Source organism: Phalangium opilio, unplaced genomic scaffold (genome assembly GCF_054372755.1).
Source record: "Phalangium opilio isolate 3A_F unplaced genomic scaffold, DU_Popi_V2 ptg000056l_1, whole genome shotgun sequence".
Classification (NCBI taxonomy): Eukaryota; Metazoa; Arthropoda; class Arachnida; order Opiliones; family Phalangiidae; genus Phalangium; species Phalangium opilio.
Genome location: NW_028324175.1, coordinates 7,121,956 through 7,129,833, shown reverse-complemented (window position 1 = coordinate 7,129,833; position 7,878 = coordinate 7,121,956). Strand labels below are relative to the sequence as shown.

General features: G+C 36.5%; 1 long non-coding RNA gene across 1 annotated transcript; it reads left to right on the top strand.

The window, feature by feature from the left end:
• The first annotated feature begins 2,035 nt into the window (after window positions 1-2,035).
• LOC149668336 (uncharacterized) lies at window positions 2,036-4,151 on the top strand. Its single transcript, XR_016368146.1, has 3 exons — window positions 2,036-2,250; window positions 2,327-2,432; window positions 3,965-4,151. It is a non-coding gene; the product is annotated as an uncharacterized LOC149668336 (long non-coding RNA).
• Window positions 4,152-7,878: the final 3,727 nt, after the last annotated feature.

The following is a 7,878-nucleotide window of genomic DNA, read 5'->3' as shown; positions in this document are numbered from 1 at the left end:
TAATCACGTCTTCAAAAATGAAAATTTGAATATCTGTTACTTCAAACAATTAATTTTCTACACTTATCTCTTACTTTTTCGCGTCTTTGTGTACAAAGACAGTTTTTATTAATATTACTTAAGCTATACTACATCTGTATATAGAATAATCCTTGGTTCAGTGATTTCATGAAGAAAATTAAGACTGAGACTCCGGCGGGTATATCAAGTATTATCCGTAATAGGCTTAGTGAAACAAAGAGTAAATAATTGAGGCCTGAGGTGAAGTAAATACACTCTTACATAATCAGGTTAAGATTTTATAATAGAAGAAAAGATCATGGTGGCAATTAGAATAGTGAAAGGGCTAATGGTAAACGGGTAGTAGCTACAGACTTTATATTATCTTTATGGTGCGCATTGACTATTAGTGCGTCTAGCTAGCTGCAATATAGCTTTGGTGTTATTTAACGTTAACATTCATGTTGGCAAACTAAGAATATTGTTGAGGTGAGACGAGACGATAGTGTTTACACTGCAAACCAGTTGTGAATGTAGCTATCAGAATATACGGTAAACAGCTGAAGCGTAGACTTCATTTCCTGTTCTTTCCCCATTGACTGATTTCCATATGTCCAAGATTTATCCTTATTGGATGTAAAATGTCGTCTGCTTTACTGTATATTCGCTATGCTTGGAATGCTGCTTCAATATTTCGTAAATTTTTACTTCAAAAAAGAGAAATAATTCCATATCTAGGTAAATAAGTTTGTAGTAGTAGACCTCTAGACTCGGAGAGGTAATATTTTGGTTTTCCCAACTTGTTTTTAATTAAAATAAAATCTCTAACTGAGCTCAGCTGCCACTATTGGTTCCATTTAAGCTAAAATCTGACGATAACGAAAGCGAAAACCCCGGCCAGTACTACTACGGCTCGGGTCAAACTAAGAGCCTATCGTATACTACGATGTGGCTAAAAATTGCATAATGGGTTATTTGGAAAATGTGTAGACCTTTAAAACTATCCGTAAATTTGTGTCAACATGAAATTTTTCGTATTTTAAAGATGTACAACCTTTTATTGATAAGGACTACGGAACCGATTATGAAGGATTTTCACTCGTCTTAGGTTTATTTTTAGTTTTGGTTAGCTTTTAGTCCACACTATTGGGACTCCCTTCGAAAGAACATGAAACATTTTACTTGTCTCCATCTGCTTTTTTCTTCAAAATTTTACTGTTTCATATTGAAAATTTTTTATGTATTGCTACAGAATTTTAGGTTGCTAACAGCAATTTTTTGGTAGGGTTTACGGATTATTTTGGGGGGGCTAAGTTTGGAATTTGGGGGGGGGGGGGCTATAGCCCCCCCAAAAAAGGCCTAGCGACGCCACTGCTCGAGTTGAAATTGAAGTTTAAAACTCACAAAACAACACACACATAAGAGCACCATTAATGATTGTCAGAAACACGATACCGCTTTTAAAGCCACAAATCTGAATGAGGGATCTCATTTTAGGAGTAGTAATGCGACATTTTACTTGAAATAAGTGTTCTTCCTTTCTGTTCCACCCTAAATAATTATAATGCTAAAAGCTCATTTTGTATCTTCACAAGAATAGATTCTATACGATTTCATATGTGAAAATCTGAGCTCCCTTTATCTCGAAACCATTTTCTGTTTTTATTCAAGATGAAAGAAGACGGTCCACGGTTTGGAGATTCCCTCCCAATGGACCGAATAGGTAAATATATAAACTAGGAGGAGCTAATTGAAAAATATAACAAATCGTTACGAGTGACGTTTCTAGTCTGGAGAAATGACGCTCGCGAAGAATGCGCGTGAGGATTTGTTTTCATGCTCTAAGATAGTGTGAAAAAAAATTTCCTTACGCTCATTCCATATCCATGGCTTAACAATAAACCACCAGACTCACGTCACGTGCAAAATCGCGCGCAAGTGTCATGACGATTTCTTATTTTTCAACAAGTTCAAAAAGACCAATTTCTTTATATATATTCACCTATTTCAATCCGACTGGAACCAAAATTGAGAGGTTCCATTCGACGGAACTCCAGCAATTTGGGCGGTTTTCACAAAGTGGAACGAAAGGGTTCATTGCTAAGTTCTCTCCGATAATAAGGAGTACCCTAGCACTACCTCCTATAGGAGGTAGTGACCCTAGTAAAAAGTTACATTTTCAAACGATATGAAGGCTTATCAATATCCGTACAATTTCTTTCTATATTATTGTAAATAATGCTTCAAAAGGTAAATTTATATTTAAATCAAGGTAAATAGACATGTTACAGTAAATTGTTGGATTCAAAAAGAAAATTGTTTTTAGTTGAATTTTTAAGCAGCAGAATCAAGCAATTTTAGAGCAGAATGTTCTTTTCGTTCTGATTGCTGTTTTTATTCTCATGAGGAAATTTGTAAAACACTTTTCGTGGGTATGAATAAATTAGTTTTACCAGGGTTAGATGTAATTTTAGAAGCAGTAATGGAGAACAGTGTAATGTTGGCGCGCGCCAAAGTCCCGGACCCCCTTCCACGGGACGGGGGGGTATGAAAGAAGAGGCGGGGTCATAGCGACGGTATACGGACTAAACACCCCCAAGACAAAAGACCCCCGGTCATAATCCCCCCATTTTTAAAAACGTACAAAATCCCCCGGTCATTTTCCCCCCATCCTAGTTAAGAGTACAAAATCCCCCCACTCTCAAGACAAAATCCCCCCACTCTCTAGACAAAATCCCCCCACTCTCTAGACAAAATTCCCGGTTATAATCCCCCGACAATAAAAAATACAATATCAATATTATCTAAAACACTGGAAGCCTCAGCGATCTGGTGGCGTAGTGGATAAGGCTTGAACAGCGGCGAGAAGAATGGTGGGTTCGATTCCTCGAAGGTACGTGAGTGTTATCAAAATATTATTTGAATAATTTCTAATTATTTCGTTCAGTTTCATTCATTTCGAGGGTAGAAATAGGTTTACAAATTAATAATTAGTTATTAGCGTGAATAATGGAGAAAAATTGGAAATACGAAACAATTTTTGTTTTCGAATTGTAAATTAGTTGTGTCACTGACATTCAATATTGACATTCAGTTTGACATTTTTTTGGATTTTATTCGGGTTCAGTTGGGTTTGATAGGGTTAGGTTAGGTTAGGTTTGGTTAGGATCGGTTGGGTTTGGTTGGGTTAGGTTAGGTTAGGTTAGGTTAGGTTAGGTTAGGTTGGGTTGGGTTAGGTTAGGTTAGGTTAGGTTTGTAATATTTTGGAAATATTGTAACAATTGTACGCCTTTTCCAAAATATTATTTTTTACATTTATTTTTTTCCGAAGAAACATTTCTTTTAAAATATTGAGATTTCCCCCCCCCCTTTAGAGACTGGCCTAGGCTTAAAATTTTTAAGAATTCTATAAAAGACAATGCATATTTTTACACTTTCTCATTAAACCATGGAAATTACAGCGACCAACAAAGGTACGCCTTTTCCAAAATGTTATTTTTACATTTATTGGGGGAATTTGTCCTGGGGCTGGGGGGAATTTGTCCTAGGGCTGGGGGTATTTTGTCTTCGGCATCCATTCGGGGGAAATTGTCCGGGGGATTTTGTCTCCTACCTGAGGGGATTATGTCCTTTTCTTCTCTAATGGAGGGATTATGTCCGGGGGATTATGTCCAGGGGGCATTATGTCCTACATTCCATAGCGACAGAGGTAAAAACGAATTACTTATTTTTCGCCGTCCCCGTCAGCAACGTCATCAAAACGTAGTTTAAGTGAGCCAGTAAGATAATTTAAAATTTTCTTTACGTGTTGAAGGGAGGGGCTCTATACCGGGCTATGAGTCGGACTGTAGTAAATACTAACCATTCTCCATTCCTGCTTCTAAAATTACATCTATCCCTGGGTTTACTTAGCGTGATGTTGAAATAACTAGTTGATAAATGTTTAACAGTTTAAATTTTGCAGATAACTCATGGATAATACTAACTTCTGGTGGCATTTTTGTAGAAATGAGTGTTATGACCTTATTGGTGACGAATTTATACGTGCCCTTGAAATGTCCAAATAGCCAACGGGCACATTTTGTGACCACTGCTTCTTCTAACTCATAAAAATCTTAAACTGTATAATTTTTTAGCATTTTGCTGTATTTCATTACAATTCTATTAAAAAGCTATTTAAAATCTGTTGAGGTGAAATGAGGTAAATGTCATGAGATCCATATGAATCTGAGTTGATCTTATAAAAATAGTAATTTCGAAGTATGTTTAAAATTGATGTGCCAATTATGTATAGAATTTCTATTGAAATTTGATACGGAAAAATAATTTATGATCCCCCGTAAGAAAGTATCACTAACGACAGAATCACTTCAAAGACGAAAATGAATGCAGCCATAATGTTTCCTACAATCCAGACTCGGAAAACGGAAGTGAGAAAGATCAAGTTCATTGGCTCCCCCAATATCAAAGCGCCAGACTCCACTAGGTATTTTTGAGCGTAAAAATTTGCAGAAAATCTGGGTATCGTTCCTTTCAACCGAATTCCCAATGGACCGAAATCCCATTCGACCGAATATCCCGCAATGATTTTAGATTTCCAGCCCAATGGCTATATTCCCGATGGACCGAAATCCCAATCGTCCGAATATGCCCCTAAAAATACATGAATATAACTTGAAACACTGTAGCCGTCAGCGATTCGGTGGTGTAGTGGATACGATGTTGGACTGCGAAGCGATAGGTTGTTGGTTCGAGTCTCCGAAAGGTATGTTAATAGTTAATAATATTAAAAGTAAATGTTTCGTGATACTAATTAAAACGCTCACTTTCATCCCTTTCAAGGCAAAAGATATATAGAATTAATAAACAAATTGTGCTTAAAATGAAGTACAGTCTTAATGGTAGTTCCATCAATGTCTTTAAATTTTAAATTAAAATTTTAATATTTTGGTTTCGGGTGGGTTGGGTTAGGTTAGGTTAGGTTAGGTTAGGTTAGGTTAGGTTAAGTTAGGTTAGCATAGGTTAGGTTAGGTTAGCATAGGTTAGGTTAGGTTAGCATAGGTTAGGTTAAGTTAGGTTAGCATAGGTTAGGTTAGGTTAGCATAGGTTAGGTTAGGTTAGGTTAGGTTAGGTTAGGTTAGCTAAGGTTAGTTTAGGTTTGGTTCCAATAATTCGTTGACACCTTTTCCAAAATATGCTCCTTTTAATTAGCTACCACCTTTTCCAAAATATTATCCCTTTAAATAGCTACCACCTTTTCCAAGACATTCTCCTATTAATTAGCTGCCACCTTTTCCAAAATATTCTCCTATTAATTAGCTGCCACCTTTTTCAAAATATTCTCGTATTAATTAGCTGCAACCTTTTCCAAAACATTCTCTTACTAATTAGCTACCACATTTTCCAAAATATTCTCCTTTTAACTAGCTACCACCTTGTCCAAAATATTCTCCTTTTAATTAGCTACCACCTTTTCCAAAACATTCTCCTATTAATTAGCTGCCACCTTTTCCAAAATATTCTCCTATTAATTAGCTGCAACCTTTTCCAAAACATTCTCCTACTAATTAGCTGCCACCTTTTCTAAAATATTCTCCTATTAATTAGCTGCCACCTTTTCCAAAAGATTTTCCTATTAATTAGCTGCCACCTTTTCCAAAATATTCTCCTATTAATTAGCTGCCACCTTTTCCAAAATATTCTCCAATTAATTATCTGACATCTTTTCCAAAATATTTCTATTATTGCTAATAAATTGTTCGTGGTAAGAGGCGGGCTTTTAATACTCATATAAATAATCTTTTTACCTCCAAACAAGGTTGGGTTGGGTTAGGTTAGGTTAGGTTAGGTTACGTTTGGTTAGGTTAGGCTAGGGTAGGTGAGGTTCGCCGTAATTAAAACGTAGTTAAAATAAGTGCGGTAATACATTTTCAACTCACATTTATTTTAACAATAATAACACAGTATGTCTTCTTCCAGTTCAATAGAATTTCGGTCCAATGGGACTATAATAAAACCGCACCTTTGGCTACGTTCGGTCGAATGGCACCCCCAAAAAAACCCCCTTCTGTCGAATGGGAATTCGGTTCAATGGGACCAAAGCGAAAATCTGTGAGTAGACAGTAGACTAGTTTCAAATATTCGTTGGCAACTGTTTAAAAAAAAATAATAATAAAATTAATTATAGAATAACACATCGACTGTAATTTAACGTAAAACCTCGAGAATTATCCAGGAACTTAGTTATACCGCTGCCTACGTTAATCAAGGCCTGTGCGCGGTAGTTTCGAAGGGGGCGACTTTTAAGAAACGCCACTTCTTATTTTTCCTCTATTTTACCGCGAGATGGCATTGCGCGCAAAATCTAATATTTTAAAATTCCAAGCGCGCGAAAATGAACATTTCAAATTCCTTGAAGGGAGGGTGAAGTGGAAAATCAAGTGCTTTTTATCGATTCTTCTAGTTATTATAAGAACAGTCTGCATAGTGAAACATCCAGGAAATACTTCTGAATGATTTTAAAACTAGGCACCGATACTCAGGGTTTCCCGATAGTATCGGATCGGTTGGTTTAATATGATACTAAACCAATACTCGTTTAATATGCTACTAAACCGATACTCGTTTAAAATATTTTAAATGGCGCTACGTGACATTTTTAGGTCTTTCAGTAATGTATTGATAATATTTCATTTCTTTGAATGTCAATCGTGATGATTTCTCATTTATATAAAAAAATAATATTATTTTGGAAATACCTCTAAACAGTGTAGTTAGAAGTATAATTCATGAAATTACACTTTAAATTAAATTATTTCCTTGATCCGTAAATGGCACTGTCCTACTAAAAATATTGGCATCGGTCGAAGAATCGAGTTTTTGGATCATAGTGAGTAAATATCGGTATCGGTTCCTGTTTGCACCGGCAACGATCGGTATCGGGTTAAGCCGGGTATCGGTCATCTCTAATTTTCGTCCAAAATACTTACAGATAGTTGACATTCTCAAGGATTTCTCGATGAATTCTTTTGTTGAAAAACATATGAGCGAATATGGGCTCGTAAGTTTTCTTTCCGACATAAATCCGTCTTTTCTTCTCATCCAATTGATTCCACAGGTTAAACAAATGTCCGCGACCAGGATCCCAAAACATTTGCGTTTGATCAATGATAACCGATTTGCCATTCGCCAATTGGTCCGTTACATTTGGATCATTGAGGAAATGAAATAGTGTCCCCCCTTTTTTCCTCAAACCGGGATACGCAATTTCGTTTTGCTGAAAAATTAACGCGTGCAACTGTATCACGAATTAGCCCTGAGACAAGTGTTTTTGTCGACTTAGATTTATTTACTGTTACCGGGGATTCATGTAATTTTAGAAGCAGGAATAGAGAACAGGGTGTATTGGGCGCACCTCAAAGTCCACGACCCCCTTCCCTAGGGGGGGGGGCATGAAAGAAGAGACGGGTCATAGCGACAGAGGTAAAAAGGATTAACGTATTTTTCGCCGTCTCCGTCAGCAACGTCATCAAAAGGGAGATTTTGTGGGAATAGCTAGACTCATCATTATGTATGACGAAATTTATGATGCGAATAATCCATCTCGCTGCCTAGCTGTTGCATCGACCATTGAAATGACAGTTAGTTAATCGTGACGGGAAGTGTTCAAGCTCAGCCCACAAATCCCTCATAGAAATTAATGACGGATATGGGGCTGTATGCATTCCTTAGAGATGTGAAATTACTGCAATTTAATTTTTAAAAATGGTAATTTATCGGGTAAAGTACCGATTAAAATTTAGTTAATTTACCGATAAAATTACCACTCTAAAATGAAGGTAAGATATAATTCGGTAATTTTCGCGGCATTTGGTAAAT